Source organism: Ambystoma mexicanum, chromosome 1p (genome assembly GCF_040938575.1).
Source record: "Ambystoma mexicanum isolate Mex_15411 chromosome 1p, UKY_AmexF1_1, whole genome shotgun sequence".
NCBI classification, from domain to species: Eukaryota; Metazoa; Chordata; class Amphibia; order Caudata; family Ambystomatidae; genus Ambystoma; species Ambystoma mexicanum.
In genome coordinates, this window is record NC_090921.1 from 198,887,304 (window position 1) to 198,910,052 (window position 22,749).

Here is a 22,749-nt window from a genome sequence, read left to right on the forward strand (position 1 = left end):
AACCCTGGTCGATTCCCATGTTGAATAACACTACAGATACCAGAAGGCTGTAGGAGAGCTGTCAACATAGGCCAAAGTGTTCATAGAAGAGGTTGAGCAAAATCCCTGTACAATCGAAAGTCTTTGACCGACAAACTGTTGAAAAAGTAAGGGAAGCGAATACTGCATAGTGAAAAGTGAATAAATGAACTGTATATCAGAAAGGTTGGCAAGAGTGTAACCCACCGAGGGAAACCTGTTTAAAAAGACATTGAGATTTGTGAAAGCGAGAATATTGCAATACTAGGGGATGGAATGTGCCCCCTTGTCATTTGGGATCCGAGCCTGATCGAGGGAGATCCAGGGGTGAAATGCTAGCACTCAAAGTTCACTAAAAAGGGAACTCTGTTTTAAAATCATTGTAAGTCATATTGTGAAGGGTCTCCACCCAGAAGAGGGGGACCTAGGGGCAAAGCCATAATCCAAAGTCTACATGAAGCAGAACTTTGTATTTGTTTGTTGAATATATCAGGCCTTGAAGGAAATAGACTTCTACCATCGAAGAACCTGATAGCTGGTACAGAACTGTCAGCTAGTGACATAGATTTGCGAGCATTTGCTGTGCTCCAAAATCCCACCTTGTCCTTTTCTTAACATGTGGGGAAGGAGACCTGAAGGCAATCACAACCTGTCTTATTATTTCAACACTGTTTTTTTTTAATTTTGATACCCCATGTCACACTCTTTCTGGAATTGGCAATAGGTTTTTCTGAGTATAGGCTGTTATTTTGTCACAGCGCCACTAGTACTGCCTTATTTTTCATTTGATGATCAACTCTTTCTCCCATCCTAGATTTAGGTTTAAGTCAGGTGTTTTTCCACCCTGCATTTACAGTTCAATAAACACCCTTGAACTGTAATCACTTGTGTCTGTCTTTACTGTTGCCTCCATGAGTTCCTTACACAACAATATTCAGTTTTTCAACATCCACTTTGAAAAACTTGCAGAAGTTAAATAAATTGGCCACATATTAGCACGTTTCCTTCTTTTCAAAGACATGTATGTATGCAGAGAACAATTTTCTATGTGAGGAATTGTTGATCATCCTGGCGGACATGAATAAACCTTTCAACTCCACCATTGTTTTGGGTGACTTTAATAGATGGCTATGGAATCCCTTAGACCCTGAGGCCAAGAGTCTGGGGCAATTATTCAAGGATTTTGGATTTCAGTCACTTGTAAAACAATCAACTCACTGCAAGGGAAACATTTTGGATTGGGTGAAATCTTTCAGTTACACTGTCTGAAGTAACACCATGCCCATGGTACGATCACTTCTTTGTTAATTTGGAAAGCATGCTTCTGTCTGTATTTATACAGTAACATAATGTACAAAGAAACGTGGTAAGTAGAAATGTTATGAAAATCAGTGACGACTTGGAATGTTGCATGAAGTCAATCATGGCATCCACGTCTAATGACGAAGCGCTGAATTTACTGGCATCTAAATATAATATGAATTGACTGATCTGTTGGACTGTATAGCCCCACTTAGGTTGAAAACCGTCAGAGAAGATACTAACAATCAAAAATGGTTCTCATCTGCCTTAATGATACGTAAACAGGAAAAACAGAGAGCAGAACGGATATGGGAGAAGAATCCTACTCCTGAAAACAAAGATTCCTGGGAAAACATTAGATAGGCTTTATTGAAGGGAATCTGTGAGGCCAAACGTAATTATTATAACACCCAGATAAAGAACTCCAACAACAGTACAAAAAAACGATTTGAAATATTCAAAACTTAGAGAAATGTAAGGCCCGATTAATTCCCACTAAAGAAGACTGCATTGCAGTTCAAAAAGCTTTTGCTAATAAAATACTGCTAGCACATATCAAAATTGCAGAAAGTCACACGACAACAAAGAGGAAAAATAAGGAACCCCAAAGGGAGAAACCTATAAATATTACCAGATCTTCTTTTATGTTTCAGTAGGTAGATATATCTAGTATGATTCTTACACTTAAGAATATATGACCTACGTTGTGCCCTGGAGATTTCTTTCCAGTAAAGGTCATTCTGGACAAGGCTGAGATTTTCACGCCTTTCTTAGTGCGCTTTACTAATGCATCGTTTGAACAAAAGGAAGTTCCTGACTGCTGTAAAAGGGTGGTGGTTACCCTGCTGCCATAAAAACAGAGCAAGACTGCAGAAATTATAACAACCTGAGGCCCATTACCAACTTACCTTCTTTGCTTAAAATGATTGATAAAATGGCAGCCATACAGTTGCAAGAGTATCTGGAGTCTAACAAGGTACTTCACCAAAAACAGTCGGGCTTTAGAGCCCACCACGGTACCGAAAATGCCTTGTTGGCTATCATGGACACAAGTAAATTTGGGGCTGCTGGTGCTTTTGAATCTATCAGCAGCCTTTGATTTGGTGAACCATGATATGTTAATAAAAAGGCTTGTAGAAGTAGGACACTACTCAGAAGCGGTAATTAAATAGTTGGACTTTTTCCTCAGGAATAGGATGTCCAACATCCACTCAGGGGAAGAAAGCTCTGAGCCAGAATGTATTGGCTGTGGAGCACCGCAGGGGGCCTGCCTCTCCCCGGCCTTGTTTAATGTGTTTTGTCGCACTCTATGTGATCTACTGGACAAGCTGGGCATCCGCTCTACTAACTAGGCAGATGATACCCAGCTCACCATGGAACTAACTGGGGATTAGAGCAAAGATTCAGAGGTTTCCTTCATCTATGAATCAATCAAGGCATGGATGACGGAGAACGGATTGTGTATTAATGGATCCAAGACCAAGTTCCTCATATTTGGATCCACACAATCACGTGCAAAACTGAATGCAGAATATGCAGGTTTTAAGATTTAACAACATCTGATCCACACCTCCACAGAAGTTAAAATATTAGATATCATGCTTGAACCTTCCTTCAGTTCAGAAGTCCACACCAGTAGTGTTGTGAATAAAGCACAATACCATTTAAGGCTGCTCCAGATAATTAAACCGTTTCTTTCTCAGGCTAATTATATTACCTTGACGAGAGCAGTACTCATGCTGAGATTACATTATTGTAATGCTATTTTGGTGGGAGCAAACAAGAGATTCATTCAGAGGATGAATGTATTGCAAAATGATGCAATTCACATGGTAAAAAGCATCCCTAGTGGTGATTCAATCACTGAACATAGAAGAGACTTACATTGATTGGCTATTGAGGAGAGGATTAGTTTTAAAATCAGTACCATTACTCATAAATGTGTATACGGCCCAGCCCTGTTATACCTCCGAGATAGTGTACAACTGTAGCAGTCTGCTAGGACTACAAAGTCCAGTGATCCCATTCTCCTTCTCTGCCCCCGCATTAGATGAGTTAGGGGTGGTGGTCGTTCTTTTCTGGTGCAAGCAGCTACAACATGGAATAAGATGCCTATGGAGCTGAGGAGGACTCCAGATTTACATCTATTCAGAAAACGTCTGAAAAAAATGTTGTTTAAATAAATTGTATAACCATTCCTTTCAGACCTGTCTGCTTCCAGCAATCTTTTTGCGCTCTGCTGCCTGTGAGCTCTGGCATATCATAGGAAGATAAATAAATATCCCTTGCATATGCTTCACTATCCACAAATCGAAGGCCTAACCCTAGATCATGCATTAATCGATATTGGCAGCATAGTCTTTATAGAAGATATGAGTTATGTAGCAGTGTTGCGTCCGTGAACACTCAATGGTCTACACCTAGTTAACTTTGATGCAAACAAAGTCAACACTGACATATCTTGCATCCTAGAATACAACAGGCTATGTGCATTGCACACCCCCATCTAGGTATGTACCATGTACCACAAAAAGGAAAACCTTTCAAAAGAAAACTAATTCAAACAGAAACTATAAAAGATCTCCCAACAATACAGCTAAATAAACAAACACCAACTGCTGCTCCATCAAATAATACAACCATAAAACTGCCTAGCACAACACCATCTGCATGTCCATCAGGATACAAAGAGACAAATGTAGCTTCTCAAACAACAAATGCAGGCCCATCAAAGGATGCAGAGGCACAACTCTCTGGTCCATTTAAATTCAGCAACACACTGGAGTAGATTGCTGTGCAAATGTAGCAATCAATCTTCCTTCCAATTACCACCATTTGTTCACAACATTTACTTAAACGGCTTGGACCAGTTGTGTTTGCAATTGTTTGTCCTTCATAGAAATGCCACAAATAATCCTGTCAGCATTTACAGTGTCTCAGGTATAAGGCAAGAATTGGACTACTGTACAATAATGTTAAAATTCACCATAAAAACACGGGAAGATCCACAAGAATTCCTAATGAACGATGTTTGTATGTATCCATGCAAACGTCTGAATACATTCCATTTCCTCAGCTTCTGCAGAATACAAATCATAGTATATTATGCCCTTTTTATATTTTAATCGGTCCACATACAAATAAACTCACATGGCCAATATGTAATACTAATGCTTCTAAGGTACAAAGCAAATGGTAGCAAACACAATTGTAAGCTGTGAGAAACCAAAGGGTGTCTCACCTGTTAGTTCCTGGGGATATCTCTCTCAGGTGGCCAGGGCACAGGCATCGCCTTTGGATACAGACCCTGGGGGTGCATGAGTGCGGGAGGATCACCTGAGTAAGGGGTCATCGGGGAGTGGTGGGGAGGCAGCCGATGGTGAGATGCAGTATTCCCCCCTTTCCCATTCCCATATCTCATCCTATTTTATAGGATTCTCTGATGTCCCACCCTTCCCATTCCCCCCTGCTTTCTGCACAAACACTGGGTAGAGGAAGAGGGGGACTGAGAGTAAATAGGCTTTACCGGTACATATCATTGGACATGTTGCGCTAATCAGATCAGGCAAAGGCAAGCCCTTGACTTTAATCACATACATCTGATACCCGTTAGCTCTCACCACACAGATTAAAAGCGGAACATAGACACACAATCTGAGCAAGGTGGAACACGAGAAGGAGCAGGATTTCTGGGGCAAATGCAAACATGCCGGGGCAGAACGACTGAATGAGGGACGAGAGCAATGGGAAGATAAACAGAAGAGATCCCTGCAGGAGGTCATTGCCTCTGAAGAGCCGTGAAAGATACGCAGAGAAGGCCAAATCCCAGACAAGAAGACTGAATTGTGTTTCTAGGATGCCAGTGACCCTCACAGGTGAACAACAGAGTTGGGGAGACGAGTCCAAGCCTGTGGTAGTAACCTTGACTCATGAATTAAAGCTGAAAAAGACAAGAGAGGAATGCAAACAGCCGGTGAGTTAGCAAGATATTTTATCTCACAATTGAAGGCTGCGTGTGTGCTGATGAGACGCAAAAGAAAACTAAACAGTGATTCACTTTTTAGTGGTTGTAGACTGTGGAGCCAGTGATACAGAGTAGCAGAGTGGTCCAGCAAAAGGAAGTTAGCCCAGTCGAATGTCTCTTCAAAATGTGAAATGTTTTATTACAAAGCAGCAAAGTGAACAAACTCTGAAATGCGTAAAGGTCAAGATTAGCCCTGGCAAAAGGGGAAGTAAAAAGGTGATGCTTGAAGAGAAAGATTTATTTGAACTTTTGTGCTTACAGTGCTGAGCTACCAAGACAGAGAGCCGCTGGGGCAAATAACATAAGAGTGTGAGTGAAGTGAAAGTCAAAGTGGTCCTGCAGAGGTCTAAAGTAAATACCTCACACATTTGAAAGTCTTCAACATCAGTAAGAAGGTCTGAGCCCCACTGAGGGAGACCAAAAGTGTGATAGGTTTGGGGAAGGGTACCCCAAACAAATGTGAATTAAGCTTGGGGAAGGGACACCCTGCAAGTGCAGTGATTAAAAGGTCCGTGTCTGACTGGGTGAGACCTATGTAAACTGTTAAAGCTATCAGAGTTCCGAGCCTGACGGAGGGAGACCTACGTGAACATTTTTGTTGAACTGTAAAATAACTTTTGGAGCGCTGGAATAAGTGACTTTGAACATGGAAGGCCAGACGGGCCTCGATCCACATTTTGAACAGCCGTTGTTTTTGAGGACCGGAGCCAGAGTGTGCCATCTTGTCTACGGGGGCTGCCATACTCTGTGCTGTCCAACATGGGGAGGAGAGCTGACTCAGCCATTTTTTATCCTCATTGTTAGAACACTGATTTTCCTTTCCATACATATTTCCCTTTACACACTTTTTGTATGAGAGATAGGGCAGGCATTATGATCTGTTAATATAGGCCATTTTTATTTGATAAAGACTGACTAGGACTGTGTTTTCTTTATTATTTGATGGTAGAGAACACTCCCATCATAGCTAAAGGGCAGAGTAGGAGTTTGTCCAAACCCTAAGATTGAATAAAGGTTTTGAAATTATATGTCTCGTGTCAGTGTCATACTTGTGATACCATGCCTCCCTTACAAAGCTCTCTAGCTTCACTCACAGCAAAGTATCTCTTGGCAAAAAAACCTGTACAACAGTGGGCATAATCTAACACAATGGTGCTACAACCACTTCAAGCCACTATACTGCATATGTAAAAAAAAAAGTGGTTGGTTTGAATGTAACAATACCTCATTTAGTCCAAAACATAGGTTATCAGCAAATCTAACAAATGCCTACTTAATATTGCTTCAACCCAAATTTGGTCACTAAACTGTAGCACAATAAACAGTTTTAATACACCAACAGCTACCTAACTACTTCTAAAATACCCTTCATTACAATACATTTCAAATATTCCATCACACTTATTCTTACTGCAAAACCTCTTTTGAATTCCAATATAGTTAGAATACGCCAATATGTGTCTAACTACTTTAAATATTCCCTTAATTACAACACACTTCAGTCAAACATACTAATCACACTTACACTCAAGCAGTTAGAATCGTTTTTGTAAATCCTCTATGATTTATTTTGCAATTATTATTTCATGTCAATACAACAACAGTATAGCACACACTAATGTTGTGCCAAACATAGTAAATAAAATGTACTTTTTGGGAGGGTCAAAAGAGTACATCTATATGTATAATTGTATGAAATTAAAGCTTTTAAACTACCCTGCTTAACATATTATTCTGTGTTCACAAAGAAGATAGATTCCATAAGCACTATCCTAAGTTGTACTACAATCATAAATATCATATACACTTCAATGATATAATTCAACTATATTACAAATACTGTATACTCCCTCTATAGTAGCTGTTAGGCAGAATCATATGCAGTATCCTTTGGGAACACCACACACAATTAAGACTACAAATGACAGTACAAATTCACCTTTGGTACAAGCCTGTACTACACAGTAAAGTGGCAGCGATTTCTGAGCAGCCAGACGTATCTCAAGAGGAGTAAAGTGAGCAGTATCAGAAGTTACACAAAGGACAGCAATTTACTATGGGTCAAGCAAACACTTGGGGTCATTACAAGGTGGGTGATAAGGGATTACCGACACTGGTAAGAAGACCGGTGCCAGTAATCCCCTCCGCCCAATTCTGAGATCCCTTAGCGGGAACCGTAAGGGATGTGTGGTCTTTACGGGTCCCACTAAGGGACCAGCGAGCTAATAAAAGGCTTGCTACTTGCGAGCCCGTTATTAGCGCCCTCCCCATTCCCATTGAGCCCTATGGGGGCTCACATGGGAATGGGGATTGGTTTGTTCAATGGGGACTTACTGGTCCCTCCAGGGTCGGAATGGACCGGTAAATCCCCATTGAACAACACCGGACCCGGACCCGGGTAATAGCGCCATGGCTACCTCCAAACTCGTAATGACCCTCACTGACTCAAGGTTTCTGAGTAAAAGAATATACATTTATTTACACATCATTTATAAAACAATTCACTAAAGTAAAGCAGTCGGAAAATCACACGCTTACTACACTACACCTCACCCAATAGATTCTGGACAAGTTAAGCTCAAAAGAAGTGAGAGCAAAATGGCACTCCAGCAATTTAAAAGGGAGGGGAAGACAAGGTTAGGCACAAAGTAAACAACACCAACAAGTAAGCAGGGCAATCTAGAAAAGGCAACTACGGTGAGGAAATCAAATCAAGAGTCCTGAGCCAACATCAATGGACCAAAGTCTTTGCAGAGGATCACACAGTTCAGAGTAGTTTGCGGTTAATTATTTGCCAAGCGTTCAGAACGAAGTTGGTTAGAGGAAAAGTTACTTTAAAGAGTGGAGAAGGACAAGCCCTCAGTGTGGAGAAAGATTTAAAACACTTTCACTGTGGTTAGAGTAAACGAACAACCGGGTTAGCACAGTACCTTTAGAGCAGAAGAATGCTGTAGCTGAGGCAGACGTTCCTGGCAGATCCTGCAGGCTCACAGTTCCTGAAGCGACTGTCGGACTCACAAGAAGGAGGAAGACTGGAGGGTCCTGCACTGCTCAGGGAAGAAACCAGCAGTAGAGCAAAACGACAAATAAAAGGTGCACTCCTTAAAACCCAAGCAGGGTCCAATCCTCCTGGCTAACCGGTTCGCTGTAGCTGTGCACAGCAAAATCGACCAGAGGAGGGAGGCCTGGCTTGCAGTTTGTCAAACTGGTTGGTCCCACCAGCTCAAGGGGAGAGGATTCCTTGCAGATCTTCCCTGTCATCAAGTTTGAAGATTCGGACCTGCAGCAGGGCTTCACCGGGAGGTTTAGTCGTGATAGAGTCCTCTTCTGTCAGCTTCTCTTCGGGTTCTCTCAATCCAGTGGCGACTCTGACTCCCAAACCCAAGAGACCTGCTTTTTATGCAGTTTTGTCCCATTCACAGAGCCTGGCTGTCAATCACACAGCATGTTGGCGGACCGTCACCACAGCCAATCATACAGAGTGCGACATGGGTCTCCAAGGAGACGCTTTTCCCGGGAGTTTCAAACCCCTCCCTCACATCCTGTCCCTCTCAGACATACAGGCGCCTAAGGAGGGCTTCTGTGCAGAAGCCCACCAAAGGACGGTGAACAACAGAGTAAAACACGAGAAAGATCTTTACAAAGAGAAATGGCAAATAAACCCAGCCAGAACCGGAATAAAATAAAAGGAGTCCAGCAGCTTTATAGTTCGAGGCTACTAACTTAGCCTAAAACAGTACCAAGGCTATTTTCATAGACCGCGGTAGGAAAGAAATTATAGATACCACTGCCACCAGCCAAATCTTATTGAAAGGGGAACGAAATAATGTTCCATGAGAAACAGAGAAAAAAGGATAACTATCAACCCTTTCCAGTACTCTATGGAAGATAGTTTGTACTGGGTCTGTTAATTTAAAAAAGACTAATAAAGTCAATGGCAACTTTACATGTTTCGGGGAGACAGTAGTCAGTCCCAGAAAATGGAGTTTGACCTGGGCATTCTGAAAAAGACAACCCTGTGTCACTGCACTAAAGGTGCTGGGTGACACACAGTAAAAAGATGATGCCTATGGAGTAGGTGAGGCTCCACAATCCATGAACACATAAAATGTACAGCAAATAGCCAAAAACACATGTAAGAGTGGGAAAAAAGCTCACAGTCTTACCAGGTGAAATAATAAATCCTAGAAATCCTGCTAAGCTGCTGAGGGACTCAGTAGGTAAGGGAAATTAGCCATTCTGGAGAATTCTCCCTAACACTCGGCCCCCCCAGGCTAAGGGACAGGAGGATCTAATCCCCACCAGGATGGATCTCCAGTTGCAAGTCAATGGTTTTCATTTGCACTATATGACCTAGCACCCTGTTGTGGTACATCTCTCTTTTTTAATGTATAGGGGATCTGTTCCTTCTAACAGTCCCTCAGAAGTTGTAACAACCTCTGAACCTACAATAAGCAGTCCTTCGAAAGGGATCTCTTATATCTAGAGGGGCCTTCATGGTTCCTCGCCACCTCTCTCACAAGAGCAGGTTGGGTCTCAGGTATCTTGGTTGGAGGGGCTGTGGTCAAGCAAGGTACCTGCTGCCACTTCTTCTGAGATCCGACCTTACATATTTTAGAAGTTTCTCTTCTAATGCTAGGATTTTCAGTGGGGTCTTCAGTTGAAGTTCCACCAGTCTTAAGGTGTTTAGCCTTAGACATATTTCTCCTAGTGTTCCACCAGTTTTGAGAATTACCAGTTCTCACAGGCCTAGAGAGGGGTCCAATTTGTCTATCCACCTCTTCCTCAGAAGCAGGGAGAGTCAAAGACTTTACAATAGGTTGGCCAATGATGGAGCTTGGTTGGGGCTCCCATTTCCCTATTATAATAGCCTCAGATTTGCCTGGGTTAGAGGTCAACTTACTAACACCAGGGCTTGTAGTGGAGTTCTCTGTAGAGGTTCCGACAGGCTCAGAGTGGTCTCTTAAGGTTGCCTCTCTAACCAATTTGGTTTGGTTCGGTTTCCTCTCACTGGGAGGCCTGGGGGTACTGGATACTACTTCTAGAGTTTTTAAATAATTCCCAACAGGACTCCCCCAGGCACCTCATTCTGGACACTGACAGCAATCCTCACTGTCATATTATTACACTGAATGAGAGCTGGCAGAATTGGAACCAACTGGACAGGGCCTCCAGAAAATTTAGTGGGACCTTTGGGTGCCTTAGCAACATCCTCAGGCTTGAAAAAGCTTTCATCCACCACTGTTCTGCTGGCCCCAGTGTCGCTCCTGGCAGGAGTATCCTGGCCATTGACAAGAACACTGTCCATATAATACCCTCTAGAGTTTTCTGGAATGGAGTTATAGACATCTGAATTCTGTTTCTTACCCAGACCCATGGACTCTAAGGATACCGTTGCCTGAAGACACAAGGGTGCTTCAGAAAAGAGTTAAAAGTGGGCACTAGCCATTTGTACTTCTTCCTATGGGGAGAAGGCTAAGGAGGCAGTGTTGATCCCTGTAGGTTTACCCTTGCACCTGGGATCTCCTGTCTCATGGTCAGTTGACCCACAAACATAGCATTTACCAAAAGCTCTCTGGAATGGGTTTGTTCTGACCTCCCTCTGGTTGGGCACCAGAGGATTCGCTAGCCCTATTTGGTTTCTCATGTGGCTTACCCTGGTTATTTTTGGGGGCCTCTTCTGGATTGGAGGTATTCAAGTTCTTCTTGTCATCTTTCTTTGGCTGTTTTCCCTCATCCTTCTTCTGAGTTGCCCCAGAATCCTTGTGAGTAGCCCTGTTGGCAAACCACAAGTCAGCAGCCCTAGCTAACATCCTTGGGTCTATCTCCTTGGAATCAGCCAAGTCATGTCTGAGCTCAGGAGAGCAGGCATCATATATTGACTCCAACATAACAAGATTTCTCATTTCTTCATAAGTGTTTACTCTGTAACCCTTAATCCAACTATGTAAGTTTTTCAAACATTCACATACCCAGGTAGCCCAAGGGGTACCATCATGCTTTTTGAGGGTCCTAAACCTCTTAAGGTACTGGGAAGGGGTATTCCCAAATCCAGCAATTAAAGCTAGCTTCACACACTCATAATCCATCCTATCCACCTCCCCCAACTCCATCACAACGGTTCCATGTCTTAAAATCGTGGAAAAATGGCAGTGAATACAAAATATCGTGGTAAAAATGCTGTGGTTTTTTGTGCCAAAATCATGTGAAGGATGCGGGGGACACCCCCGCAACCTCCGGACCCATTTTACCATTTAAGGGGAGCGGGGGACACCCCTGCAACCACTGCTCCCTTTAAATTGTATAATGGGGTACACCTTTACCGGGTCAAACCACAGTATTTTTGCCACAATTTCTTTTACCATCGACATGTTTGCCACGATTTTATTACCTGATACCAATACAACATCAGGTGCAACAGTGGGTAGCATAGAGAAGAGCCAAGGAAGCAATTGATGCCCTGTACTGTCTTGAATCCCATGGTTATATTCAAACATTGCCAACAAATGCAAAATATCAACGTTAGCCTCATACATACCAACAATTTCTTTAGGCATACGGGGTCTCTTAAGGCTGGAAGACCTAGAAGACTCTGGGAGAGAAGTATTTTCCAAAGAGACCTTTTTCATTTCTAAGGCATGATTCAGCTCCATTTCTCTGAGCTTAAGTTCTTGATGCTTTTGTTCAGTTTGAGCATTTATACATTTAAATTCCAATTCAAGCCTCACCTTTTCTAGAGCAATGAACTTCAGGACTGAGTGTAGGACCTGGTAGACAAAGGCTGAGGTTGCTGAGCAGGCAGAGGAGCAGTGAGGCCTAAATTGTGAGACACATCTGCCTCATCTAACTCATCAATAACAGACACATTATCATCCTCATCATTTTCCACATTTGCTGGAGGGGTAGATATTTTAGACCCACTCTCCAGACTGTTTTTCTCTAACAACCTTTCAAGTAATTCTGGCTACAGAGAAATTCCTATCTCTACACACATTTTTCAGATAATCCACAGTGTAACTAAGGAGGGTCTCCTGACTGTAGCTTTCCATATCAGACATGATTAAAATAGTTTTTTTTTGTTTTAGTGATGTTTAGCCTTGTGGTTAATTGATCCAAGGTAATATCAGCACTCTAATTGTAATCACTATACATGATCCTCAATGCTGTACACCAGTGTTAGGAAGAATCATATGCAGTTCCCTTTGGGAACACCACACACAATTAAGACTACAAGTGACAGTACAAATTCACCTTTGGTACAAGGGTGTACTACACAGTAAAGTGGTAGCGATGGCTGAGCAGCCAGACTTATTTCAAGAGTAAAGTGAGCAGTATCAGAAGTTACACAAAGGACAGCAAATTATTATGATTCAAGCAAACACTGACTCAAGGTTTCTGAGTAAACAAATATACATTTATTTACACATCATTTATAAAACAATTCACTAACGTAAAGCAGTCAGAAAGTCACACTCTTAATACACTACACCACACCCAATAGATTCTGGACAAGTTAAGCTCAAAATGAAGTGAGAGAAAAATGGCACTCCAGCAATTTAAAAGGGAGGGAAAGACAAGGTTAGGCACAAAGTAAACATCACCAACAAGTAAGTAAGCAGGGCAATCTCGAAAAGTCAAGTACGGTGAGGATATCAAATCAAGAGGCCTGAGCCAAAGTCAATGGACCAGAGTCTTTGCAGAGGATCACACAGTTCAGAGTAGTTTGCGGTTACGTCTTTGCCAAAAGTTCAGAACGAAGTTGGTCAGAGGAAAAGTTACTTTAAAGAGTAGAGAAGGACAAGCCCTCAGTTTGGCGAAAGATTTAAAACACTTTCACCGCTCTTAGACGAAACGAACAACCGGGTTAGCACAGTACCTTTATATCAGAAGAATGCTGTAGCTGAGGCAGCCGTTCCTGGCAGATCAGGCAGGCTCACAGTTCCTGAAGTAACTGTCGGACTGACAAGAAGGAGGAAGACTGGAGGGTCCTAAGAAACCAGCAGCGGAGCAAAACGACGAATAAAAGGTGCGCTCCTTAAAACTCAAGCAGGGTCCGATCCTTCTGGCTATCCGGTCCACTGAAGCTGTGCACAGCAAATTTGACCAGAGGAGGGAGGCCTGGCTTGCAGTTTGGCGAACTAGTTGGTCCCACCAGCTCAAAGGGAGAAGATTCCTTGCAGATCTTACCTGTCATCCAAGTTTGAAGATTCGGACCTGCAGCATGGCTTCACCGGGAGGTTCTTTCATGGTAGAGGTCCTCTTCTGACAGCTTCTCTTTGGTTCTCTCGATCCAGTGGAGACTCTGACTCCCAAGCCCAAGAGACCTGCTTTTTATGCAGTTTTCCCCCATTCACACAGCCTGGCTGTCAATCACACAGCACGGTGGCTGTCCTGGTGGGACAGTCACACAGCCAATCATACAGAGTGTGACATGGGACTCCAAGGAGACCCTGTGCAGGGAGTCTCAAACCCCTCCCTCACATCCTGTCCCCTCAGACATTCAGGCACCTAAGGAAGGCTTCTGTGCAGAAGCCAGCCAAAGGACGGCAAACAAAGGAACCAAACCTGGTTTGGGGCGTAGAGTAAAACACGAGAAAGTCCTTTACAAAAAGAAATGGAAAATAAACCCAGCCGGAACCGAAATAAAATAAAAGGGGTCCAGAGGGTTTATAGTTCGAGGCTACTAACTTAAACAGTACCAACGCTATTTTCATAGACCGCGGAAAGGGGAACAAAATAATGTTCCATGAGAAACAGACAAAAAGGGATCACTATTAACCCTTTCCAGTACTCTATGGAAGATAGTTTGTACTGGGTCTGTAAATTTAAAAACACTAATAAAGTCAATGGCAACTTTACATGTTTCTGGGAGACAGTAGTCAGTCCCAGAAAATGGAGTTTAAAGTGGGAAGTCTGAAAAGACAACCCTGTGTCACTGCACTAAAGGTGCTGTGTGACACACAGTAAAAAGATGATGCCTATGGAGTAGGCGAGGCTCCACAGTCCGTGAACACATAAAATGTACAACACATAGCCAAAAACACATGTAAGAGTGGGAAAAAAGGCTCACACTCTTAACAGGTGAAAAGAATAAATCCTAGAAATCCAGCAAAGCTGCTGAGGGACCCAGTAGTTAAGGGAAATTAGCGATTCTGGAGAGTTCTCCCTAACAGTAGCTATAATTACAATACACATATTACTGTAGTATGTGTTGCCAGTGGACAGATTCTTGGGGGCATGGTCTATGGCCATGTCTCCAAGAATCTGGCCACTGGCCACAACCACCACAATATAATTAAACCATATAACACGTACTTTCAATACACCTTCAAATATCAAGACTCACCCAGAACACCCTGCCATCCAAATGATCTCCACAACACTAAAGTTGACTGTGGACTGGGCAGTACCCGCAAACCCTTTTTTCACCTATTAAAACAGCTCTGTTTCAACTTTTTCCACTTCCACAACCTTTCCAGGCCCTTTTTCGGCCACCAAATAACCCCAAATGTGTTTTTCAGAATGTGTGGTCACAATGACAACCATTTCCAAAATTATGACGCAAATCACGTTTTTCACCATCCAAACAGCATGCGTTTTTAGTGTGTGCGGACATCGAGCAGCCCCCTGATTTGTCCAGACGTGTCAATTAGTCATCACACCAAACCTAGTTATCGCTATATTTTTTGTACCTAATGTGTGCCATTTTTGAAAAAACTACTGGCCGAATTTACACCAAATTTGCAAAAGCACTTTTTTGGGACCAAGCTGTCACTCCTTGTGCAAATTTGGTAAAAATCCGACCAGCGGTTTGGGCTGTTAGGCACAAACCAATATATGTTTTCAATTGGGTCTTTGAGGATTTCCAAAAATGTTGGGACCACCCCTATAAATTTGCCACCCCTTGAACCAAACCGCACCAATATCATTTCAAAGGGGCCAAATACTTCTTTTGAAAAGTTTGGTAAGTATACGTCCAGGAGGGGAAAAGTAATAAGCCACACAAAAAGTGCTTTTTCTATGAGTTGAGCTAACGCAGGCCCTATAATATACAACTCTTAGTTGGTTATGTGATCAAAGTTCTTAGATCCACCACAATAGTTTCATTAGAATAAACTCACAGTATAAGACTATTTAAAAAAAAAACATATGCTAGGAGATTGAATAATATAGTGAACAGTGATGATGGACTACCAAATTCACTCAATCAAGCATATGGTGGCGTTCACTAACATTGAAAAAGACTAGATTTCCAGTGAGAGTGGGTGAGTTTGATGTATTATTGTTTTGAAATGTAGTTTTCATATTTTAAGATACAGTTTAATGTAATTATGTAGAAGTATCATTTGTCAATCTGTGTTTCCTAGAGACATGACTATTTCTTGAAACACGTAGGTTACAACAAAAAGACAATAGTAATAGGAAGAAGTACTTTTTTGAAAATAGAACATTCAGAACTACTTGGATTTGAAGTTTGGATTTTCTGTGCATGCGCATTTACGGATGGAACTGATCAGCATATTTGCTAAACCTGTATTTCAGGGCAGCTTTCAATATTAACTTCCTTCCCCTTGATGTCCATACCGCTATGTTACACAACACATTGTTTTTTTTTTGGTAGAAGCTTAGTATACATTTTTCAAAACAGTTAAATATAATGTTGTGCATACATACCTTTATTAGAGATGGAGGGATCCAACCATTCCACCCTCCAGTGACTGGGCACTTTTCCTAACTTTTCCGAATCAGTGTGATCTTCAGCGACCAGCCAATCTATGACCGTAGGCCACAGTGACATAACATAAACTTTGGGGGCCCCTCTGCGGGCCATGCTAACATCCACCCTCAAACACCTCAACAAAGCATGGGGAGTGTTAGGGAGAATTCTCTGTTTAGGCTGAATTTCCTAACCTAGTGAGTCTCCCAGCAGCTTTGCTGGATTTTTGGGGTTTATTTTTTTCTCCTGCCAAGAGTGAGACTCTTTGACCCTCACTCTTGGGCATGATTGGAGTGTGTTTCTTTGACTCTAGATGTGTTTAATGGGCTACGGGGTCTTTTACTCCATAGGGTCTCATGTGTTTTTACTATGTGTGTTACACAGCACCCTCCGTGCAGTAACACAGGGGTGTCATAGTGACACCCCACCATAGACTCCATACCCTGGGACTGACTACTGTCTCCCAGGGCATGTAAAGTTACCATTGGCTTTACTAGTCCCAAATTATTAACAGAAACAAGTACAAACCATCATATTGTGGACGTACTGGTCGGGGCAATTCGATTGCCCCAGGGTCTGTTAATCGAGGGGGCACGTCTCTGTCCCCCCAGATCGAGTTTTGGCTGGTGGCAGTGGAAACTACTTTTTATATTCGACCGCAAATATTTTCCAATGGGATTTTCCCATTGTTCGAGGCTACCAACTTTAATTATTTCATTCTCATAGCTTCGAACATACCGACGGTTTATTTAATTAATATTAATTCACCGGTTGGTATTTTTTGCCAGGACTCGATTCTAAAATGGCGTTTGTTTTCTCTTCTGTGACTCCAACCCAAGTTGAGCCCTTTGTTCCACTTTTTGGCGGGCTTCTCCACAGAAGCCTCCAAAAGTGGTGCCACTCTGTCTGGGTACCACAGGGGGTGTGGGAGGGGGTTTAGGCACCCTGGACTGAGTTACCTTGGTAACTCAAGTCGCACTCTTGTGTGATTGGCCCAAGTGGTGAGCCGGCCAGCTCAACACTTAGCATGTTTGATTGACAGCTAGGCTGAGTGAATGGGGGTATGCTGCATAAAAGCAGGGTTTTGGGGACTGGAACTTTAGAAGTCGCCACAGGACCTAAGAATCCGACGAGGGAGAAGCTGATCTGACCTGCTACGACGACACCACCGGTGGAGCCCTGCTGAACCGTCTCACCACTTTTCCCAACGACAGAGGAGATCTCCAGCCCGGAGAGTCTTCTTCCTTCGACTGGTGGGGATAACCAGTCTGCTTCCTTTTTCGCTTCCTGGAGCATCTTGTGGCCGCCTTGCCTGTGCCAAGCACCCCGGCAACCGGGATACCACGTTTTACCACTACCGCGAATCAAAGAGTAGTACCTTTACCCAGAAAACTCTACGGCTGGTTTCTTCCCTGGCAGTGCAACAACCTCAAGCTTTCCTTCACGTCAAGATCTTCTCTTCTTCTAGACGACGCTGCAACTTGCACCCACTGCCAGGAACAACTGCCCCCGCTGGAGGATCCTTTCCACATAAGGTACTGTGTTCCGCCAGGCTTCCCTTGCAACCGACTGTACGGGGTAGATTTAGCCCCTGGCTTTCGAACCTGGGTTAGCCTGGGACACCCTGGCTAAACTTTTCCGAGCCTAACTAAAACCTTTCTGAACTCCCTGCAAGACTTTTTTTTAAAGCCTGTTGTCATTGTATGATCTTGGATGCATTTGTGCTCTGCTCTCTCCAAGAGTGGGCCCGGCCTATGGACTTTGGCTCACAAGTAACTTTTGACTTTCCTGCCTTGCTTAAGAGTTCCTAAGTGTTAGTGTGGTGTATATTCCTACATTCTGCCTTTTTCCCTCCCTTTTTCATTTATTTATTGGAGTGCCATCTATAGTTAAGCGCTCACCTCTGTCTGGAAATAAGTGGTGTTAACTAAGACTTGTCTGATAAGGAATAAGGTATGTATATATAGTAATAGTAACTGTGTTGAGAGTGATTTACAATAATAGTGCTGGAGTGTTTCAATCAGTGTGTTTTTAAATAAATAATTATATACCTTGATACCAAGCTCTGGTCAGTGTTTGCTTGTGCTATTGTATCTGAGTGCCTATTGTGTATACTTTGCATACTGCCTAACTCTTGAGGGAAGTCTGACTGCTCAGCCACAGCTACCAGGTAAATCTGGGTGGTACAGACTGCTACCAAGGGGGTTTACTGCTAACACCTGTAGTCCCAAATCTTTTGCAGTGTTGCCTAAGGGAACTGCACAGGTTTCTGCCTAACACTGGTGTACAGCGGTGGGATTTGTATTGAGTATACATTTTAGAGTGCTTTAAGAGACCTTAGTGCAACTGACCACAAAGCTTAGCACTAAAAAAAGTAATCTTTCTAACATGTCAACTATGGAAAATTATAGTCAAGAGTCCCTTGCTACAAATACTGCTGATTGTTTAAGAGTTCTCTGTAAGCATAAGTATCTCCTGAATAAAGGCAAGAAAATGGAATTGATAGAAAGATTGTTAGCTAACCAAAGTCTGGATGATGGTTCAGAGGAACCTACCATGCCAGAAACTGTAGATAACAGTATAGAGATTGATGTTGATCAAAATGTTGATAAACTTGAGGAAGAGTCAGACGAGGAGGGTGAGGCTGCTGTGACTGTCCCCCCTAGGCCTCTGTCTGCTCTGCCAGCTGTACCTACTGGACCTTTGCCAGGTCCCACACATAGTCCTCAATATCTTGAGCTGGAGAAAATGAAACTTGAATTAGAATTCAAGAGACTGAATACTCAGGCTGAACAAAGACACCAGGAACTGAATCAAGAACTCAGGCTAAGGGAAATGGAGCTCAAGCATGAGCTAGACATGAAGAAATTATCTGTAGACAATGCTTCTCTCTCTGACTCCTCTAGAAGTTCCAGTCCAGGAATTGATTTGTATGTATGAGCCTAAGTTGGATGTGTTGGATTGGTTGTCTCTGTTTGAATATAATTATGGGCTCCAGAACATCACAGGAAATGACTTACTCACCTGGTTGTTTTCTAGGCTCCCCCCTGTTGCAACTGATGTGGTAATGGAGTTGGGGAGGAGGATAAGAAGGATTTATGAATGTGTGAAACTAGCTTTGATAGCTAGATTTGGGAAGACCCCTTCCCAGTATCTTAAGAGGTTTAGAACCCTCAAAAAGAATGATGGTACCCCTTGGGCCACCTGGGTGAATGAAGGGTTGAAAAACTTAGAGGGATGGATTAAGGGTTACAAAGTGAACACTTATGAAGGTATGAGAAATCTGTTTATTTTGGAGTCAATTTATGATGCCTGCTCTCCTGAGCTCAGACAGCACTTGACTGATTCAAAGGAATTAGATTCCAGAAAACTAGCCAAGGCTGCTGACTTGTGGGTTGCCAACAGGGCCACTCACAAGGATTCTGGGGTAACTCAGAAAAAGGATGAAGGGAAACAGCCTAAAAAGGACTCCAAAGAGAATTCTAATACTGCAAATTCCAAAGACAGCCCCAAACAAAACCATAAGGGTAAGCCACAAGGGAAACCGAATCAGGCTAGTGTACCTTCTGGTCCCAGACCAGATGAGGTCAGAACAAGCCTCCATTCCAGCGAGCCTTTGGCTCATGCTATGTTTGTAAGGCCACTGACCATGTGAAAGGAGATCCCAGTTGCAAAGGTAAACCTCCAAGGATCCAGCTTTCCTCCTTAGCCTTCGCTCAAGAAGAGGAAGTCACAATGGCAAGTGGAAAGTTTCTACTGCTGGCTGATGAACCCATGGGAGTCTCAGCCAGTGTTTCTTTAGTCTCTCTGGGGTTGTGGGAACAACATAATTTAGATGTATATAATTCTATCCCAGATAATACTAAAGAGTATTATAAGGACAGTGTCCAGGTGAATGGTCAGGAGACTCCTGCCATTAGGGACACTGGGGCCAGCATAACGGTGGTGGATTAATCATTTTTCAAGGCAGAGGATATTGCTAAGGCACCCAAATGCCTCACCAAGTTAGCTGGAGGGCCTGTGCAGATGTGTCCCCAGTTACCAGTTCTCATCCAGTGCAATGATATGACTGTAAAGATACCTGTCAGTGTACAATGCGAGGTGCCAGGGAGGGTCATGTTGGGTAATGACCTGAAAGCTCTTGGAGTTGTGTCACATACCCCCAGACCTCCTAGTAAAAGGTTACAGGAGCTCATTAAACCTGCAAGAGAGAAAACCCTGCAAGGGTCATCTCAGGAAATGATGACAGAGATCACTCCTCTCCCTTTGGAGCAACTTACTGCAGTGACTACTAGATCAGGAGCCAAGGGGCAACCCACGACTCCAAGGAAAAAGCCAGCAGCAAGCACTCCAGTGCTTCCAACCAGGACTTCCCCTAGGTTGTCCAAAGTTACACCAGTAACTCCTCCTCCAGCTGAGGCTGAGAGGGTGGTTGAACCCTGTGTGGTTGAAATAGACTCTGAAGAAGAGCTAGTAGGAGGCCAAGACCTTATTGGAGATTTGGATCCAGCTGACCATCCTGAGCTGCAGTCTTTACTGGCAGAAGGTGGACCCAGCAGATCAGCTTTCCGTAAGGGCCAAAGAGAATGTCCAACTCTGGAAGGTCTCCACCAACAGGCAACTTCTCAGGCTGATGGGCAAGAGCCTGGGAAGTACAGGTTACACTGGGAAGATAGATGGCCTCTTCTACAGTGAACCAACTGAGTCTGAACCTGGAGACTTCAAGCGCCTTGTAGTACCTCAAGAAAACCAACAACAGTTCTTACAACTAGCCCATGAGATACCTTTGGCTGGTCACTTGAGTTTCAAGAAGACCAAGGAAAGGCTCTCTCTCTACTTTTATTGGCCAAAGATGGGGGCTGAAGTAGATACGTATTGTAAGAGGTGCCATACTTGCCAGACTTCTGGTAAGGTTGGGTCCAAGAATGTGGCACCTTTAGTGCCTCTCCCAGTTGTGGGAGTCCCATTTGAGAGGATAGGGATTGACATTGTTGGTCCCCTTGATCCCCCAACCTCCTCAGGCAACAGGTCTATCCTTGTTGTAGTAGACCATGCTACTAGGTACCCTGAGGCAATTCCTATGAGGACTGTTGCAGCTCCGGCTGTGGCTAAGGCCCTCCTTGGTATTTTTACCAGGGTTGGGTTTCCTAAGGAAGTAATCTCTGACAGGGGGTCGAATTTTATGTCCCACTACATGAAAGCCATGTGGAAAACCTGCAGAGTTACATACAATTTCTCAACAGCATACCACCCTCAAAAAAATGGGTAGGTAGAAAGGTTTAACAGAACCATGAAGAGCATGATAGGTGCTTAAAAAAAAGTGGAACCTTCTACTGCCTTGCCTTCTCTTTGCTTATAGAGAAGTCCCTCAGGTGGGAGTAGGTTATTCTCCCTTTGAGCTTCTTTATGGCCATCCGGTCAGAGGTCCATTGGCCCTGATCAAGGAGGGGTTGGAGAGTGCTCCTTCCCCCAAGCCAGTCAGAGTGACTGACTATGTGATAGGTCTCCGACAGAGAATGTCACACATGATGGCAGAAGCAAGTGACAACTTGAAAGCTGGACAAGCTCTGGTCAAGCATTGGCATGATCAGAAGGCTAACATGGTTGAGTTCACTCAAGACCAGCTAGTTCTCGTTATGCTCCCAACAAGGCAGAGGGCCTTGCCAGACAAATGGATGGGACCCTTCAAGGTTGTGGGAAAACTTGGAGAGGTCAACTATCTGGTTGATCTGGGCAAACCCAGGGAAACTCCCAGAGTCTTCCACACCAACCGCCTCAAAGCCTATGTCTCTAAACCAGAAGTAGGAGCCTTGCTTCTAGCTTCATCGGAAGAGGAGGAGGAGAGTGAAGCTCTACCTGACCTCCTTAGAGGCTTACCTTTGGACGAAAAGGTTGAAGGAGTTAATCTCTCCTCAGATCTGACACCTGAGCAACAAGAGGAGTGCAAATCTATGTTAAATCTGTTTGCCTCCCTGTTCTCACTTTCAGCAGGCTTGACCCCTTGGGGCCAGCATGATATTCTCACTGGTGACTGTCTGCCAGTCAAAAGCAGAGGGTACAGAATGTCAGAACATGTCAGAACCCACATCAAAGGTGAGGTCAAGAAGATGCTTGATCTCGGGATAATAGATCCCTCTACTAGTCCATGGTCTAGCCCAGTTGTGTTAATACCAAAGGCAGGATCCAAAGAGTTGAGATTCTGTGTGGACTATAGAGCTCTTAATGCAGTCACCAAGACTGATGCCCACCCTTTGCCAAGGACAGATGAGTTGGTGGATAGGCTTGGCGCAGCCAAGTACCTCAGCACATTTGACCTTATGTCAGGCTATTGGCAAATAGCCCTGACAGACCATGCCAAGGAGAAAACTGCATTTTCTACCCCAGTTAGCTTATACCAATTCAAGGTTATGCCCTTTGGACTGAAAGATTCACCTGCTACATTTCAAAGGATGGTAAAGCAAGTTCTAGCTGGGGTGGAGGACTTCTGCATGGCATACTTGGATGACATTGCGGTCTTCAGCCACTCCTGGGAGGAACATGTGAACCACCTAGGACATGTTTTGCAGGCTCTTGAGCAGGCCCATCTGACCATAAAGGCAAGTAAATGCCAAATTGGACAGAGTAAAGTGGTCTACCTTGGGCATGAGGTAGGAGGTGGAGAAATAAGGCCTCTGCTCAGCAAGATTGA

The 22,749-nt window shown here is 43.5% G+C and overlaps 1 protein-coding gene across 1 annotated transcript in view; it reads right to left on the minus strand.

Annotated features, from left to right (window-relative positions):
- LOC138467290 (extracellular calcium-sensing receptor-like) overlaps positions 1-22,749 on the minus strand; it is a 131,958-nt gene that overhangs the window by 74,547 nt on the left and 34,662 nt on the right. The gene's annotated exons all lie outside the window — the stretch shown is intronic.